The following is an 18,860-nucleotide window of genomic DNA, read 5'->3' on the forward strand; positions in this document are numbered from 1 at the left end:
TATCAGGTGGTCGTGTTACAAGAGTTGAACATCTTGGTAATACAGGGCTTACTGGTGGACTTTCCTGTGCAACATGCTCCTGTTCTTCTACCTCCTCCTGTTCTTCTACTTCCTCCTGTTCTTCCTCTTTAATGGCTATTTGTGGTTTACTTATTTTATCTTTAGGGACTATTTGGGTGTCCATAATAACATCATTGTTGGATTTTTGTTCCAGTCTATACCACCCAACATGCTCGAGAAATTTTGCATTAGCACTTCAATAAACATGAGCTGTGCCTTGATCCCAGAATCTAAATGATCTATGGTTGGCCTCATAACCCACAAAAAATAACTTCTTAGCTCTATGTTGCCCTTTCAGTCTTACTTGTGAGGGAATATGCACCCATGCTGGAGCTCCAAATGTGTGTTAGGTAACTTAAATTTGGTTTTCTGCCATGCCAGCGAGTGAATGGCAATTCTCCAGTTGTTGTATTAACTACATTGTTTAAAACATGGTTGCTACACATTATGGCTTCACCCCACAGTGTTTCAGGCAAACCTGAGTCAGATAACATAGTACGAGCCATGGCTTGTAATGTTTGCCCTCTTCGTTCTACAAACAAGTTATGTTGTAGTCTGTAAGGTGCAGAACGTTTATGCTCAACACCAGCCAATTTCAACATAGTTTGGAATCTTTTGTTAACAAACTCAGCCCCATTATCAGTAACTAAAGTAATTACTTTCCTTTTCATTTTTCTCTCAGCAAACCTTAGCCAGTTAAAGAAATGTTGGAATGTTTCTGTTTTGTTTTTCATAAGATAGCAGAAACCATATCATGAGTAATAGTCCATAATACTCAAAATATAGCAGGCACCTCCTAAACTTGGTTTCTTAGTACCAATTATGTCAGCAAAAACAACCTCTAAAGGTTCTTTGGTCTTAAACCCATTTAGTCTGTTTGCAGGAGTAACCTTACTTTTTTCTTGGCTACAAGCATTACAGTTTAAATACTTGCTACAGGGTTTCAATTTTACTCCCTCTGACAATTCATCAGTTTGTTTGAGCATTTTGAAATTAATGTGCCCCAGACATCTATGCAGTAAATGTATACATTCATCATGTGACTTAACATTGTTATAAACTGAGTTAGCCATCTTCAACTGGTCATCATGTATCACATATAAATCGTTCTCTACAGTAGCAGTAACACTTTTACCCTCTTTCTCTATTATACAGTTATCTTCCCTATAGGTTACTACATAACCAAGATTAACTAAAGCCGTTACTAATAATAAATTAAATTTTAGTTTAGGTACATATAACATAGTTAAATGTTTGCTTATACAGGAACAATATGCAGTACCTTCACCTGATGCTTTAATCTTCCATCCATTTGCCAATGATACATGTTGCTTACTTGTGGACATCTTTACAAACCTTTTTCTATCTTTAGTAATGCATTGCAATGCTCCACTATCAACAACCCACAAATCATGGTTCACAGTTGAATTGCTATACATAACTAAACTAACATTCTTCTTGACCTTCTGGTATTCTGTCTTTTTCCCTTACAGAATCTAGCTATATGTCCTCTAGCCCCACAAGAAAAACATTTCCTAACAGTATAGGCAGTTGAAGACAAATCCTCTTCTTTTGGTTGTTCCTTCCTCAGTTGGTCCCTATCCAGCCATTTTCTTGCTTCTTCTAACAACCTTCCGGTTATGTCAGTCAATGTCAGTTTATCTTTGGGCAGGACTTCCAGTGCAGATACATAGTCATCATAATTTTCATCCAATGAGGAAAGAATGATGTAAACTTGATGCAGCTCTGAAAATATCAGTTCTTTTTCATGCAGCTCTTGAAAAGTTCTTTCCATGAAGTTCAAAAGAGCTAACATATTTCCACCTTTCAGAAGACGTGCTCTAAACAGTTTACGTGTAAGATGTATGTGTGCACCTACACTGTCATGAACATAAATCCTCTTCAAATTCTCCCAACACCTAGCAGCAGACTCTTCTCCACGAATATGGACTAGCTGCTGGTCACTCAGTGTTAGTCCAATTATACAAAGAGCTTGTTCATTGTTCAATTTAAAGTCAGCAAGCTTCTTGGCATTGTCCTGATTTTCTGGATCCCAAGCATTTACATCCAGTGGATTTTGAACAACAGTCCCTAACCCTTCTCTATGCAGAAGTAGACTGCACTTCATAGACCAGGAAACATAGTTCGTTCCATCCAACCAGGTTATCAGTGATAGACTTGTTGAGGTGTCTTGTGCCATCTTTACCATGATAGTAACCCACAATTAAACAGTAAACAGCTGTCTGTATACAGTACTGTGCATTCACACCAACTCTCAGTTATCTGAGCCTGGTATGGCCTGGGCCATAACCAGTGTTGAGATAATTCCCCATTAGGAGAATGAGTGCATACAGGGAGATGTATTTGAGAGTAGTGTTTGAATAATACACACACAGCACACAGATACACTGTACAGTAAATGTAGGTTTTTTACTTTCAATAAAGGTTTAAGCAAAGTTCAAAATAAGCAGTCCAAAGTCATTCGCAGGTAAGATCAGTCAGTTTTCAGTCCAGGGATAATCCAATAACAAAGTCCAGTATCATAAACAGTTCAGTAACAGACTTACATCAAATCCAAAAATAACAGTCAATTAGAAGGAAATGCAAAACTCTCCAACAGAAACAGAGACTCACTGAGACTTCTTCTGAGACTAAGAGTAAACAACCCAAGTTTCTGGCTCCATCTGATGGCCGTTTAAGAAACCACATCCAATTACAGTTTTGCATTTTCTTAAAGATACAGTTTTAAAATGTTTATCCTGGTTTATATATTTTCAACCCAAATAGCTGTTAGGTGACTTACATTACTAACAAATATTTCAATTGGTCAGGTATTTAAATTAATAGGGAAAAGCCATGGATTGTTCCCAGGAAATTCTAGTTCCTTTTTTGCTGAAATAAATTAATAAGAACACTATAGAAATTGTAGTCCAAACAACAACATACTTGAGACAAATCTGCACAGCTACAGGTTTTTACACATACAACTGGTCACTTCAGCCAAGCTGATAATTATGTATCCACTGAAGAGAAAAAAACCTGTACTGAATGGAAGTAAAAAGTTAAACAAAACATGTGAGATGATTAGCATAAAAGCAAAAATTAGAGCTGATTGAAGATGGTGTAGTGACAGATGGCTGTCATGTTATCTGTAGCTTCACATTTATTTTTACCCACACACAGTTCATATGTACATATGCCTATCAATCTATCTATATCCACATTCCCCCTTCCCATTTTTCATCCATTTAAATTTGGTTTTTCCTAACTATTCATGCATAGCTCTAGGAAGTAATAATCCCGAATAGAAGAAATGAAGATAGTAAAGTGTGGAACAAAAATTAAATATACTTCTAGTAGTATACTTAGGGATGTAACAAAGCAAGAGAACACTTGCTCATTCATACTTATACATTTATCTCAAGTAAAATATGGAGTTTGAATTTTAAATACAAATTGTCTCTATTTTAAATGTATACCACAGCATAAAACATGTTCAGTCCTAATAACCTTGGATCTGGACCCATATCTTCCCTTCCCCTTTAATTCCTCTTTGCTTCCAAATTTATGTAGAAGGACAGTGATTGTAGAAGCAATAGAAGCAATAATTTTCTGCCTTTTTCCCCTGGAAGCTACCTTTTTTTCCATTCCTTCTATCCAATCAATCCATTGCCTCAGTAAAAAGCCAAGTCTTAACAGCTTTCCAAAAGGCTTTCATAGAACAGGCACACATCCAATGTTCCACTAGATGGCAAAAATTGAGGGAGATGGACCTGAAGCATACTTACCTTATCTGAATTAGTGAGAAGGGCAGATACTTTTAGGAATAGGCAGCCTCACAAATAACCCAGTCCTATGGCATATAGAGCTTTAAAAGTGATGATCAATAAACTAAAGGTGATCCACCCAGAAGAAAACTGGAAGCCAGTGCAGCGCATGCAACAAAGATGTAACAAGGCATCCTCCTATGTACAAAGTGCTGCATTCTAGACCAGTTGTAACTTCTAAGTGGTTTTCAAGTCAGCCCCAGATAAACTTCATTCTAATAATCCATAACTAAGCTGTGAGTGACAATGAGAAAGGCTTCCTGGTCTAGGAAAGGCATGATTGATGCACAAGACAATTTCTGCAAAGACCTCCCTAACCATGGCAATCACCTGTTCATGAAGCAGGAGACATGAGTCCAGGAGGATTCCAAAATTGCATACTTCTGTTCAGGAAAGTGCAATCCTATCCAGAGTCATGAAACCCTGGAGGTTAAAAGCCCAAAGACATTCTGTCTTGCCAGAGTTGACCCATATTCATGATGCTGTACCCCATGTTGTCAGATGACCTCACCCAGTGGTTTCATGGTACATGTTTAAAAGGAGAGGTGAAATGCTTAAGCCATAAGGTACAGCAAATTTTAGGAACCTAGGGCTTGATCTCTCTTCTCTCAGCAATACCAACTACTTTAGAATCTCTCTGTGTGTGATTCAAACCAATCATAGAAAAAAGATGAGAACAACCACAAAACAGTACCTTCCATCCCAACTCATGGAGCGAGTCCAGAAGGCTATCATAATTGATAGCATTAAAAGCTGCTGAGAAATCCACTAGAAGCAACACAGTTCCACTGCCCTCATCTTGAATCCTCCAAAGATTCTCAGCAAGCATCACATGTCTCAATGCTATATCTCAGTCTGAATCCATACTGGAAAATGTACATATAATCCACTCCATCGAGAAACCACTGAAGCTGCAATGTCATGTCCTTCTCAACAACCTTCCTACAAAAGGGAAGTTTGAAGACTGGTTGTGAACAAATGGCTGTGAACAAGGATGGTTCTTAGAAGAGGGCATACCAATGCTTCCTTCAAGGCAAGAGATACTACCACCTGCTGCAAAGAACCATTAGCCACATGCCATCTTCCAGGAGGTCTTAATCAATCAGGAATGGCATGCGTATAAAACTCAGGTGACTGAACCCAGAGTCATGAAGATCTGCCTAATCAAATTCCAACTCCAAGCAAAATGTAATGACTTTACTTGTGAAATGCCAATTCCGCACAGCAAATACAGTGTTTGAGTCAGGCCAGGAATAAGTTGAATTATGTACATCGCTGACATGGTGAGCATCTGTGTTACATCAAATCCTGGTCTCAAAGATAGCAGGTTGAAATCTTCCAGAATCAAACCAGCCACTTTCCAGGAAAAAAAGTATTTTCCAATTACCAGCCTAATGTACTTTTTCAAAATAAAACAATAAGTCAATGACCATCGTGAATTAGCATACTGTATGTATATAGAGTGGAGGGAGGGACGGAGAGAGAGAGAAAGAGAGAGAGAGAGAGAGAGAGAGAGAGAGAATGAGTGTGTGTATCATTTTTTTCATAATTGAAAACTTTTTTTATTACAGACAAAATTACCATTTTCCCCATAACTGATTTTATATTTTATGCTAAGTTGAATAGACTATTTTTTAATAAAATTTTTATTTTTTACAACAAACATACAAACAAAATATAGAAACATAAAACCATCTTTCAATTATATACATACAGCGTGTCAGTTATTCACGATCTTTGTGCCATCCTTTTTTTAACCATTACTCACAAGTTGTATAAATTCTCACCTTATCAATCTTACATGTGCTTATATAATATCAATCATTAATCATTCATTTGACTAAACTATTTTTCCTTCATTCTATACGAGATATTCTAAATTTCATTATAATTTAATCTTATACATTCATCCAATGGTTATATAATTTATATTGTATTATATCAATCTATTAACTTTTTATTGTAAAGTTTCTAATCTATTTCTTTATCATGTCTTTTTATCTAACCATTGATAAAATAAATCCCATATCATATAAAAATGTTTATCTTCTTGTTCTTTGATTTCAAATGTCAATTTACTCATTTCAGCACAGTCCATGATTTTCTTAATAATTTTCTCCTGCATAGGTATTTTTTCATTTTTCCAATTCTTAACAAATACAATTCTAGCTGCTGTTAAAACATTTACAGTCAAATATTTCAGTTTTTTACTGTATATTTCCGATATAAGAATATCTCATTTCCAACATCCCTGAATAGACTATTTTTAAGAGTATAGCATTGTAGCATTGCTAGGAAACTGAAGAGCACCATACCATGCAATCTGGCATAAAATTGCAACATCCCAAATGTTGTATGACTATATTTAGATTAACAAAATCAGAATGCACTAATTATTAATGTTAATAATTAGAGAACTAGAATATTTTAATTGTTTTCTCAATAGTTTTTTTTAATCTGATATCATTTCATATATAGACAAATTTCATTGTTGATTTTCTCTCTTCTTCTGAATAAATTAACTTCCATAAACAGGATCGTGACACTCCATAGCACAATTTGAAGACTGAATCCAAACAGCTACATAGTCTTAAGGAAAAGGCTATGTGTCTTTTGCTAAACAATTAATCTCACTAATGTGCCAAAAAACATCTGGAACAGATATTGTATAATCTTGGGAAAAGTTGTGTGTACTTTAAGATATGGAGACAGGAACTATATTTTCATTATTTTATACTTCAAAGATATTTTTGGAATTTAAATCCTAAAGGCTGCACAGTCTTACTTTTCACTAGTAACCTCCCAATTTTGTAAAATGTTTTCTCAAGTGAGGCACTTACTGCCTTTTCAACAACATGCAAGAACATTTTTTTATTCCTTCAAACCTTTAATCAAGTTATATCAAAAAAAGGACATTTAACCGAGTGTGCAAACTATTGTACAATATCCTAATTTCACATGGTAGGAAAATATTTCCTAGGATCAGTTTAGAACCCTACATGCAAAAAGAATGTGAAATGTTCAAGCTAGCTTTAGAAAAGGCTAAGGAACCCAAAATATTATTGCTGATGCACGCTGGATAATTGTGAAATCCAAAGAATACCAAAAGGTAATCAGTACATGCTTTATTGATTATAGAAAAGCATTTGATTGCATTGATCATGTGAAACTGGGGAAAGTGCTCAGAAAAATGGGAATTCAGAACATCTCATTGTCTTCATGAGAAACATATATACAGATCAAAAAAAGCACAGTATGAATAGAACTTGATGAAAATGGACTACTTCAGACAAGCAAGGGAGATCCATAAGACTGCAATTTCACTCCTTATTTATTCAATTTATATGCCAAAATAAATATATTAAGTTTCTACTGTTTGTCAGGAAAATGTCTGAGGACAAAGTATGTCTTCAGGTACCAACTGCAAAACTATGAACTACAACAGTGGTAACCAGTTGTGGGATTCAACTGGTTCACATTAGTTTGGGTGAACCAGTTGTTAAATTAATCCTCCCATGATGGCATACCTGACATGGGTGAACTGGTTGTTAAATTACACCCTCCCCCCACTATCAAAGTGGATCCTGGATGCTGTGCTACAGTGGAGAAATGGGCACTGGAGCAGCTGGCATGAGGGAAGGAGAAGGCCACTTTCCCTCTTTCTTCTCCCTGCTCCTCCTCCTTCCCTCATGCTGGCTGTTCTGTTTCCCATTTCTCCATTACAGTGCAGCACCCAGGATCCACTCTGATAGCAGAGGGTGTAATTTAACAACTGGTTCACCCAGGTCAGGTTGGCCATCACGGGAGGCTCAGCCTGCATGTGCGGCAGAGCTGGAGGATTGAGATGGGCCACACCTTCCACAACAGCCAACCTGACCCTGGGTGAACTAGTTGTTAAATTATTTGAATCCCACTGCTGGTGGTAACTTTTTAAAAACTGTAGGGACAGATCCCTAGCTCAAAGTAGGTCAAACTAAAAAATACAAGTAAAACGCTAATGAGTTCAGGCTATTAAAACAACTACAGAATGTTATAAGCATTCCAAAATCAGGTTTATGGTAATATTAATATTAGAAAACATTATATACAGCCAATTTAATCACAGACTGATCTGTAAATAGCAGCAAATGAAGAAAATAGCATTCTAAGACTGAATATAGTTATATTTTGCATGTTTTGCTGCTTGGAATATTTTGTTGAATTATTCTAGTATATTTTACCTGCATTAGTCTGACATTCAATCAAAAAGAAAAAGAAGGGGAAAATTATACACCAGATTAATTTTACTCTTAGAATTCTTCATCATATATATGACCAGGGGGAAAAAACAAACAACAAACTAATGTAGGAAGGAATGCCTTATTTTTTTAACTGTCAGGTTGTTCTCCTTCTGCCCCCTACTTGCCATATCCATCCATCAAGGAAAGCTGTTTTGATTTCATGTTTTTTTCCTTACCTACAAAAGCAAAAATGGGCTTCAGCTAAACAATTTTAATTAGTTTCTGTGCCCATTTTTAAAGAGAAAGAAAATATGTTGCAAAAGCAAGGTAGTTTATCCTGAATATATGCCACCTAGCCACATATATGCACTGAATAATATTAACCATCAGAGATGAGAATGTTAAAGAATACAATGGTAGTTGTACTCCAAATCATTTGAATTAACCTTGCAAATTCTGAGTTGACTTTCTTTTTTGTTTTCCACTTGTGTTCATCTCCTGTGCAAAATATTTTTGCTCACCTTGGATATGTAATTGTCAGGAACACATACATTTCCAGAGGTAATTGTGAACAATTGGTCAATGCATCCAATTCATCTGGCAAATAAAAAAGCCAAACTAAACAAATGTAACTGATTTGTATACAAATCTCATGTGTGAAAAAAGAAAAAGAGCCTCTGAGATATTAAAATGAATTTGTCTATTATCAGCAATAGCACTTAGACTTATGCACTGCCTCATACTGCTTTATAGCCTTCTCTAAACAGTTTACAGAATCAATATATTGCCACCACTAGTAGTAAAATAGTCATTTTTATTATTTAGAGATTTAGGATTGTAAAAAATAAATTCTTATATTCAAGTTCCCCATTTGAAACTTGTCAGTCTAAGACAGTTTACAATGCTATATAACAAATTTTCAAATTACAATAAAGATCATAGGACAATTTCAGGTAAAGGATATTTAGTGGGACAATAACAACCAAGATGAGTCCTTTCCAAAAGGACTCTAAACATAGATAGGTATGCATAGGCATATGTAAAGCATAAAGGTATCTAAACAACTTGGTCATATTAGGGCTGCTTGTGAAAACCTTGAAAAAAAGGAAAAAGGAACCTGAATCTATTATCCATTAGCTTAATTTCAGTTAAAGCATAAACAGATAAAAATTCATTTCTAATTATCTGAATGCCTGGAGGTTATCTATACAGGTAGTCCTCAACCCATGACCACAACTGAGCCCAAAATTTATGCTGCTAAGTAAGAAATTTGTTAAGTGAGTTTTGTCCATTTTATGACTTTTCTTGCCAAGTGAATTATTGTATTTGTTAAATTAGTAACATGGTTGTTAAGTGAATCTGGTATCCCCATTGACTTTGTTTGTCAGAAAGTCACAAAAGGTGATAACATGACCACGGGATACAGCAACCATCATAAATGTGAGTCAGTTGTCAAGCATCTGAATATAAATCATGTGACCATAGGGATGCTGCAACTGTCATAAGTGTGAAAAATGGTCATAAGTTACTTTTTTCAGTGCCATTGTAAAATTGAATAGTCACTAAGTGAACTGTTGTAAGTTGAGAACTAGCTATACTTTTCTGTCTTCTCCCCTGGCATTAGTTCTGTTTCATTACAAACTCCAGAATATATGTGAAACATTCTTATAAAGAAAGACAAGTATATCCACGAAATGTTAAAAGAGAACAGCCATGTTATGGTGTGAAAATTGTTGGCAAAAAAGCCATGAATGTTGGCACATATCAGGGATCTGCTGCATCTTTTCTCAATAACAAATTTTATTAAAAGGCATCCACTTTCATGACTATAGATCTGATCAATGAGCTGCAGCTCACAAAACTTTTGTCTTCTGATAAAATGTTAGTCATAAAATGCTAACCCAGATTTTGTGGCTGGATACTTGGGTGAATGGAAAGCTTCCACTAAGGCAGATAACAAACCATATAACACAATGTGGATAACAAATGTAAATAAATGTAAAATGTCAATCTAGACTGAAGCATTGATTCAGTATAGTGAGTCAAGTTAAATTGACTAAATTCATGTTGTCAATTCAATAAAAGTATGTTTGCAAAAGTCCAATGAGATCACCTGATTCCACTACATTAATACATTTAGTAATTCATTTAAATCAAGAAAAATGAAAGGGATAATCAATCAAATTACTCTCAAGATGTTTCTTTGAATAAAATATTTATCTCTATTAGAAACTACAGCCTGATTCTTTACTGATATGCTATACTGCATTTAATTAAAACCTTTTTTGTGTGTGATATTTATAATGTTTCAGAGATTTACAGTTCACATGCAAAAGATTTGACTAAGGTGTAAAGTGCTGAAACCATGAATTGATCTTTGGACAAACTATTTAAGGCTATTTCCTTCCTCTATAATTGCAAAATATTCTGCACTCCTGTTGTGTAAAAAGAAGAAGAAAAAACCGCTACTGAGAGTAAAATGTTTCTCTAAAGATAATTTTTTCTTCATAGAAATGTTTTTACAGAATTTGTATAAAAATAATTTACTTGGCTAGCAATTTTCTAAGCTTCTCATGCTATTATTGGAATGACACTAGTTGGAAGTAAGTATTTCTCCCAAAACATATGCTTTAGATAATTCTTGAAAAGATGCTATGTTGCTTTCTATGTGTATTGTTTGCATAGATTTTAATGGTGAAAAGCGATACTATAAATGCAACGAATCTTCCTAAAATATATAGGTTTTAAAATTAATTGTGAAATCAGGTATCATCCAAAACAGTTTTGTCAAAGAAGGGACAACAAATTATGGTGGCAAAAGTTGATTTTCTACTGTTTAGGTACTTGTTCAAGATATCATTGTGAGTAGATTTATAATAGTTTGTTATAAATAAATAAAACAGGTATATTAGGCCTTTGATAAAAAGTGTTCAGCCTCATTTATTAAAATCATCAGTATATAGTTAGCTTTCAGCTCTGATAGACCACAATAGCTTGAAAAATAACATGGTTTCAGAGTGGGAAAAATGTTATCTGTTCCTGCTTTATTTCAATATGCGAATTCTAACAATGTCTAGGAGCCAAGAAGCTATTTTAGAAAACTGCAAAGAATTGTAATGAATAAGACATTTGATTTCATTAAAGCAAGCTTCTGTATCATATGAAAAACTGTTTACAATTACATTCAGTTTCATTTTGGTGGTATTTGCTGCCATCGTCATGCAATATATGACCATTCCTGTAATAGATGTAAGACAAGTACAGATAGTTTTATTCCATTGGATTGTTTGCACAGTAATTTGGACAATGGTTTATACATTTAAAGTAGTTATTCCATTCAGTCTATTATATTTTAAAAGCTGTACAATTAGGAAGGTACTAATCAGCTAGAAAGACCTGTTTCCTAATTCTAATCATATGTCATGTATTTAGCATACTTATTCATGAAACAAGAATTATCATGATAAGCTTCTCCTACTGTATGTCTCTGGATAGTACAAATAGAGCTTTAACACCCAATTTAGAGACAGTATTACAACATATTGCACTGACATTTGTGCAATTTGGCTATCATCAATAACTTTGTTTGCTGCTTTTTAACAGAGGCCCATTTTTGCAATCTAGATACTAATACTTTTTCAGATGCAAGCTAAATATACTAAAACTTGTTCTATTCTCAGCCCTATTATCAAATCAAGAATGACACAAATGATTATCTTTTTTTATGGAACTAGTGTAGCAGGCACCTGACAATCGCAATGTCCCAATCACAACCATTTTTCCTTTTTTTAGATATATGAATTTTAATGTATATTTTCATCTAAGAACAAATTTGTAGGTAGTTGTGACCACATACATGTATATGTTGTGATCTAAAGTGTTTTTTAAAATTTAATCTTCAAAACCACCAGACCTAACTATGACTAGGTTGGAAGACCAGCAGAAGATCCCAGAGCTTTTTACTATACCAGGAAGTCAACTTTTTTGGGTGGGGGGGTGGGGGGTGGAAACAAGTCCTTTCATTATGTGTGCCAATGAAGGTGTGCGGATTTTTTTCTGAAATAATTAGGAATTGAGCTGAGACTTGTATTTTGCATATTCAGGAATCATTAATTGTGTATATTCATATTAAAATTCAAATTACGTTTGTCTCCATCTCTAAAGAGAACTGGAGAATTTGAGGGTTTTTTCCAGATAGAAATATATAAGGTGGAAGATAGATGATAGATAATAGATAGATGATAGAGAGATAGAATATAAATAGACAGATATAGACATATGTATATCCTGTATACTTATTTATTTTCATTTCTGATATTTATTTGCCAGCTATTTTGCCATGGGATTGCTCTAGGCAATTTACAATGTAAAGGAAGAAATGAAAGGAGAGTAAACATAATGGAAGTAAAGTAATTGAACAATAAAACAAACAATGAAAAAGAACACGACACTACATCAATGTCTATACTCCAAAGCAATATTTTGGTTTGAAAAACTTACCCATTGGTTTGCAAAACTTACCCATTAATATACTGCTTTTTAAATTCAATATTGAATGAAAGATCTTTTTTTAATTCAATTTTCAAATGGTAATGTAAAAATAGCAATGGATACTTGAAATACCCAGACATGAGATGGTTATCTGTTCAAACAGGCCATGCCATTCAAATTAATGAAAAAGCTTTGAAGATGTAAAGTTCTAATGCAGATGAAAAGTTTTTTTCAAGAGCAGCAAGCTAAAAACAACCATACCATCAACAAAAAGATTTCAGGAAAAATGATTAGACTATCAGATATACATTCAAAATTGGGAGTGTCCTATCAAATTCTGTACCTGTCAATAGTGGTGTCCCCCACTAGGACCAACTCTCTTCATACTCTACATAAATGACCTCTGTGATCATATTAAGAGCAACTGTGTTCTCTTCCCTGATGATGTAAAGCTATTCAACACCACAGACAATACTGCTACCCTTCAAAAAGATCTTGACTATGTATCAGAATGGTCAAACAAATGGCAACTTCAAATCTCAACAAATAAATGCTCAAAAAAATGGCAAAAAAATCAGAAAATAAAATACAAGCTGAATAGTCAAGACCTTGTTGATGATCCAAGCTCTGTAAAGGACCTTGGAATATTCATCGCTAATGATAACTGTAACTGTAACAAAATAGCCAAAAAGGCGTTAACAGTTGTTAACCTAATCCTACATAGCTTTTTCTCTGGTAATATCACACTACTAACTAGAGCACGCAAAACATTTGCTAGACCAATACTCGAATACAACTCATCAATCTGGAACCCACATTACGTATCTGATATTAACACAGTTGAGAAAGTCCACAAATATTTCACAAGAAGAGTTCTGCACTCCTCTACTCGTTGTAGAATACCTTATGCCACCAGACTTGAAATTCTAGACCTAGAAAACCTTGAATTATGCCATCTTCGGTCTGATCTAAGTATGGTATATAAAATCATACATTGCAATGTCCTACCTGTCAATGAATACTTCAGCTTCAACCATAACAACACAAGAGCACACAATAGATACAAACTCAAGGTTAACCGCATCAAACTTGATTGCAGGAAATATGACTTCAGCAACAGAGTGGTCAATACCTGGAATACTCTACCTGACTCTGTGGTTTCTTCCCCAAACCCCCAAAACTTTAACCTTAGATTGTCTACTATTGACCTCACCCCTTTCCTAAGATGTCTGTAGGGGTCGTGCATAAGCACACCAATGTGTCTACCATCCCTGTCCTATTGTTTCTTTTATTTTCCTTATATGTACCCATTTCATGTATTCATAACTATGTATATACTTATACCTATTATCTTGTAAGCGATTGACAAATCAAAAATAAATAAAATAAAATAAAAATAAAAATTATATTTTTGCTGCTCATATATTAATGTGTTTGTGTTATAAATCTGTCCAGATAGTGTAGTGGTTAGAGCAATGCCCTTTGACATGGGAGACCAGGATTCAAATCCCAACTGTTGCCTTACGAGTAGGATTCCTTAGCAAAGAATCCCAATATCTCCACCTGCCTACCTCAAATATAACAGTAATGCAAAGAGAGTTATGCCAGCTGAGAAGACACCTAGATTAACAACATTTGTGCCAGATGTTGGGAAATACAACAATCTGATTATAAATTAGCTACTGCAACAAACCACACATGGACAAGACAAGAGAAACTGGAATTAATGGAATATTATTATAAAAATAGCAGGATATGTATGAGGTATGAGGAAGGTATGAGGAAACTATGGTGGACCAAAGTCCTACATCCATATTAATCAGTGATGGAATTCAAATATTTTTATTACTGGTACTGTGGGCGTGGCTTGGTGGGTACTGCTTGGTTTAGTGAGTGTGGTTTGGTGGGTATGGTAGGGGACAAATACTGTAAAATCTCCATTCCCACCCCACTCCAGGGGAAGGATACTGTAAAATCCCCATTCTCTCCCACCCCACTAACCTGCTTTCCAGCTCCATTCTCCTGTGCAGGGCAACAAAAGAAGACCCATTCAATCAACTGGTACTCGGGAGGCAGAGAATAGATGGGGGCAGGACCAGTCAGAGGTGATATTCCAAACTACTCAAAATTTTCACTACCAGTTCTCCAAACTACCCCAAATGTCTGCTACCAATTCTCCAGAACTGGTCAGAACCTTCTGAATACCACCTTTGATATTAACTGAGAAAGAACTATTTACACAATATTTCAACATAATGAAGAATAAACTGCTCTCACTATTTAAGATAATCCAGCTACATATTACATCCCAGACTCAAAAAGTCCCATAAGAAAAACTGGATGTGCTGCCAATACGTGAACCTAGAAAGTCACTGCCAGTCCAAGTTTCATAAATAGGAAGATGTTTTAGGAAGTTCAAGACATAGTTTTAAAAAATGTGTGAGAATAGTTTGATCAAAACTGGATTTTTTTTATCTATGTTATTGTTACTAGAGTTGCTGGAAGCAATGGCATAACATTTTTTACAATATTTAGTTCAAAGCTTTGATTAAATAAGAATCAATTTGATCCAGACATTTGTATCAAAACTGAGAATCTAATTTTAATCTAATTTTAACTGCTCTTTGGAAACTGACTTTCACGCTGCTTCAGAAATTCTAACAAACTTGCAATGTTGTAATTTTAATTGCATGTATACCGATAAAAAATGTTGGCAGGATGTGAGATGGGCCTGTGAAACAGGTTTGCTTTTCTGTCTCTGCTACGTTGTTTTGACTCATTCCACTTACTAGGGATTGTTTGCAATAGCAGCTCATTCTGTTTGAAGAGAGAAAGAGAGGGAGAAAAAAGAGAAAGACTTCTAATTTGTTGCTTTTGTGCTGTTGTCTGTTTTTGTGTATACTCCTACCTTTTCCCAATTTCAATCAATCTAGCCATCTATTAATCTATCCGATCCATCTGTCTACCGAATTAAAATCCCAATTGTCTGTTTGTCCTGAATGAATTTCTTCCAGTTCTGGTTCTTTCATTCTCTTTCCTTATTATTCTCTTACCTCTCCCCACTCATCTCCACTATTATTTTATCCACTGCTCTAAAAAGATAGCCAAAAGAAAACAAAAACAGAACTTTCCTCTGTTGTTTGTTTGTTACTTATCTGTCCTCCGCTTGAGTGCATAGATCTGAGATTATGCATTTATTAGTATGTATATTGTACTTGGATTACAGATTAATTTCTTTAGTAGGAGTCTGTTCTCTACAGTTAATAATAGAATACATAATTTTAGTTTTCATTGGTTTTAATTAATACACATTGTTATAAAATATGGCAATGGTTCAAACAGGAAGAAGAACACCGAAGAAAGCTTCATACACCACAGTTCTTTGTGCACTCGCTCTTTGTTCATTCCTTACTTGGCAAGTGTCAGTTTGGATACATTTTGTGCACACCTGCATAAGAGAAGAGACCAGCAGGGCAGTAGTGCCAATAGATATTACTAAATCTCTGACACAAAGAGCCAATGGAGCATTTTCTATTGGGAAGAATATTGGCCAAATGGAAAAAGAGCTTCCTGCAGAAAACTGGGTTAGGGACTGGGGAAATCATCATCTAGCAGTGTACAAAATGTTCCCTGCATTGATTTTGAGTGATAAATGCCCAACAGAAAACACAAGATTTGTATGATTTCATTGGATATGAACTGAAATGTGTCCTTCATGAATTGTATATGAAGAATTACTTGAAGGAGTTTTATTCCCACCTGGGCATAAACATGTATTTATTGTAAGATGAAACAGAAGTGAAGACCATTCGTATTTTTCCTTCACAGGGCTTTGGGACATAGAAGACAGGCATTTGTAAGCACTTCTGTATGTGGAAATGATGAATAGGTCCCCTACCATGTGTTAGCTGAGGCTTCCCATGAAAACAAGATGGAAAAGCAGCTTGAAGGGCAGGATAAGCTGATCCACAGTTTTGTGACTGACAGTGATGTCAGCATAATCAGGGCAGTGCACAATACATATTTTGTAGATGTATGCTGCCTTGCTTACATGCTCCATACAATGGTCTTGTGTGCCTTGGGGTGGAAGAAGGATACCAGAGAAACCAGAGCTGGCACATTGTAAACCACTTCATAAGATCATGGCACAGAATTGCAGGTTTCTTCCACTACATTGTGAAAAGGCAAAAGGCTGTTGCAAGAGAAGCAGCTTGACACTCTGCTTGCCCTATGAAACTTGCTGTCTGACAGGCTGTTTCATTTTGGCACATTATTTTAATTTGAGAGCTGCCAGCCTGTTACAACATTTAACACTTATCTGGATTTCTGCTATACTGTTACCAGGGGGGTTGGTCCTCTCAGATGGACAAGACTTAAAATCACCAGTCTAAATTACTGCCAGCAAACTACAATTTTAGAGTTTACATTGCTGTGAGACAAGCAATTGGGCATTGTTTGGGATCTTTTCATAATCAAAGCTTCCATTGCTTAAAGAAGGTATAATTGGCAGCCCAGAAGGAGGTAAATTGTAGAGGTTATAATTTCCAGAATTTCCAAAATGAAGTGTTTAATAATACAAAATAGAAGCACATCTATTTTTATTTTGTTAAACCCTGGAAATTTGATCTGTTCAGGAAGCAATTAAAACTTCCTGCCTGTCTAGAAAGATGTCAGGATTTATTGCAGTGGATAGATTTAACTTTCAAGTCAGTATCAACTGTAGAAGGCGGCACAGAAGCCTTACAAAAAGGTTTTTTTCCCCTAATGTTCATAGTTGGTAGGTGTGTTAAGTAGATGGATTGTTAGTCCAAATAAAGAGATTTATTTGTATTGCTTGCTTTCAACTTTTAAATGGTAAAGTCTTTGTTGTCTGTCCAAATGTGCACTATTTCTAAGTCAATGTTGCTTTATCACATATTTTATCTCCTTTATCAGGGCATTTACCACAACTCTGCTCTCACTTGTGTTAATAGAATGCTATTTGTTCTATGTAACGTAATCAGCCTATTTCTGAATTATATGGCCTGCAAGAATACAATAAATCCTGACAGGGTGGAGGGGGATCTTTGCAGGAGAAACCAACCTTGCTAATCATGCCGGTCCTCCAAAATTGGTTATAGCCATGTACATGTCTATCATATCCCAGAAAAGCAAATGACAAAATAAGACATTGTTTTTTAAAAAAACAAATAAATGCTTTGGCCCTACTCTTATAAATGTGCTCTATATTTTTTTCAATTGTAGAGCAAGCATATTTACAATACAATGGGAAGTAATTACAGTCTGAAGGTTTTAGAATGTAACTAAGTTCTATCCCTGGGGATGACTCTCCATAATTAGGTATAGCATAAATAATCATGATTAATTATGTTTCTGGATAGTCATCTGTCTCTACTGAATTTTTGTTTCAAATAATACTGAAGAAAATCAATTGTGGCTAAACTGGATGATTTCTCAGAGCAAATACACACAGAAAAACCATGTACATGATATTATGGAATGTCACAACCACACAAATAAAAAATAGCTTCTAGAAGTTCTAAGGGAAGAAGGGACAGGTGATTATGGTGGAAAGAAGAGCAGGCAAGTGGACTGATTTTTTTTGCAATTTCTCTCTGGACAAGAGAGCACTTGAGAACACCCACAAGTGCCCTAGACAGTTGCTCCTCATGAAGAAACCAGAAGGCAGCTGTCTCCAATGAGTTTAGAGCTCTGGGATATGAGGGAATAACTATCTTACTCATTACAGTCAGCACTTTCAAAAGGCAGTTGGGGTTGCATAGTTTCTTTTCTAATCACTTTCAGAAATTGTTTGTTAATTGCTTTCAGCTATTGGGAAGCTTCAGATCAACAAGTCTGAAAACACTTGGTGAGTTTCTTCCAATCCTTAGAGAAACAAGTTTTAAATATAAGTTCAAGGGAGTAATATTTCTTGTTTTCCCCCTTCCTTCCTTCCTTTATTTTCATGAAGTGTAGTGTCTTGTCTGAGATCTTTACTCAGGTTACAGTTCTGTCCTAGACTTTGATTCCTTTTATGTAACCAATGTCCTGTTGGCAATTCTTCCTCTTGTCTTTCAAGGCCACTTCCTTGCCCCACTAAAATTTGTTGCTACTGATACCACTAGATCTAACAGAAGCAGCATTCTCTAGGGCTTTTCTGTTATAGCACTTGCCATCCATGTCTCCCATGATTACATTGGCCCCAACCCTTTGCAAAATGCTGAAGAAGTTGAGTGCTCCAGCATATAGAAGTCAGGATGTT

This window comes from Pseudonaja textilis, chromosome 7 (assembly GCF_049901715.1).
Source record: "Pseudonaja textilis isolate UNSWEBS1 chromosome 7, rPseTex1.2, whole genome shotgun sequence".
In the NCBI taxonomy this organism is placed as follows: domain Eukaryota; kingdom Metazoa; phylum Chordata; class Lepidosauria; order Squamata; family Elapidae; genus Pseudonaja; species Pseudonaja textilis.